Source organism: Zingiber officinale, chromosome 2B (assembly GCF_018446385.1).
Source record: "Zingiber officinale cultivar Zhangliang chromosome 2B, Zo_v1.1, whole genome shotgun sequence".
NCBI classification, from domain to species: Eukaryota; Viridiplantae; Streptophyta; class Magnoliopsida; order Zingiberales; family Zingiberaceae; genus Zingiber; species Zingiber officinale.
In genome coordinates this window covers 144,954,042-144,955,643 of record NC_055989.1, presented here as the reverse complement: position 1 = coordinate 144,955,643, position 1,602 = coordinate 144,954,042, and the positions used below count along the sequence as shown (strand labels likewise).

The window sequence follows — 1,602 nt, the reverse complement described above, 5'->3', positions numbered from 1 at the left end:
ACATGAAATTCTAAAAACAAAAACATACTAATGATTACAAATCAAGGCACAAACTAAAATATATTTTTTCTTCAATATCTAATTATCAGATGAATCTTCTCGGGAGATGGCATTTTCTTTTGGATTTGATGTGACATCCATGTGTTTCTGAATGATGTTTGTCATTACATTTGCCATCTGTAAAAATAAATCAAAATTAAAATCATAGATTTGAACCAGAAACCAACTTGTTAATTTGATATAATATAATATGTAAATACCTGTGTTGGTAACAATTCATGTCCATTAGATCCTCCAACAGTTCCATGTATCATACTCTGCATAACACGTGTAAAACTTTCAAACTGATCTTGCATTTGTCTCATTTGCTCCATTTTTGTTTGAAATTGTGCTTTTTGCGCCTCCATTTCTGCTCGCAATTGTGATTCACGCATCTCCATATCTTTGTTCATTTGTTCTTGCATTGCTTTGAATTTATCTATGATATCCGTAGTGGAGTGATAGTTTTGCCTATTGTAGAATGAGCTACGTTTGCATTGTTCAGGGAAGACTTGGCTAGGCAGTGCTCCTGCTCCTAGACATCGAACTCGACCAGAATGCTCAGTTCCGAATACATCACTGCATAAAATTTATAATTAATACATATACATTTTGTAATAGCCTTAAAAAAATGATATCAAAATTTAAAAAAAATATAACCGAAATGCATCCTCATGCACTTCTATTGCTTGTGTTCACTCAGGCATGTCTTGTAGGCGAATTTGCACAGCCTCATCCAACAAATGCTAACAAACAAAACATCAATTGAATGAAAAATTTATTCAAAATCCATTTTAAAAAATTGCAACAAATTAGTACCTCATAGCGTATGGCTTCAGCATCAACTGGAGCACCTCCTTTCTATTTTACTTCTTCGAATCAAATGCATTATTTTGATGCGAGTCGGCTTCCTACCATTGTCTTTCAACTAATAGAAGAACAATAACACATATACAACAAATGTGACAGCTGAAATTTTGCAAACAATAAGCATATATCAATCGTTAACAACATATCTATAAAGGTTAACTACATTATATTCTATATCATTATAAATCTATATATATTTACAACACCATAGAAGCATATAACACTAGTTATTTATAACATCAAAGTTTAAACAACAAATAGGTAATATGAAACTTGTTGCAAATAAAAAAAAAATCAACTTGTTGCAAATAAAAAAAAAAAGATTTGATACTTACAAATTTATCTTCCAAAGAAGCAATACTTATTCGTCCCTGTGCATGAGTTCTTTTTTTATTTTTTCCATTTTCTCGATTTATTTTTGAACTTTTCTGAAAAAAAAAGTTTAAGTTTTACTAGGAATATCCATAACTATATATAAAAAATTATCAATACTAGTGATTACCTCAGTAACCTTCCAGTGCTCACATAATCTTTCCCAGACTTCTGTAGCCAGGCCATGAGGAATAGGACGAATGGACACAAGGTCCCTTAATGGGATATTCGAGTCATAAGACGTAGCTTTAACTTGGGTCCTCCATCGCCTCCATGTAGCTCCCATCATTTGCATCACAAAATCTCGGTGTTGATCGGAGA

The 1,602-nt window shown here is 32.1% G+C and overlaps 1 long non-coding RNA gene across 1 annotated transcript; it reads right to left on the bottom strand.

Annotated features, from left to right (window-relative positions):
- Window positions 1-272: 272 nt before the first annotated feature.
- Window positions 273-948, bottom strand: LOC122049636. Its single transcript, XR_006131009.1, has 3 exons — window positions 859-948; window positions 700-785; window positions 273-618 (listed from the first exon to the last, which is right to left on the bottom strand). It is a non-coding gene; the product is annotated as an uncharacterized LOC122049636 (long non-coding RNA).
- Window positions 949-1,602: the final 654 nt, after the last annotated feature.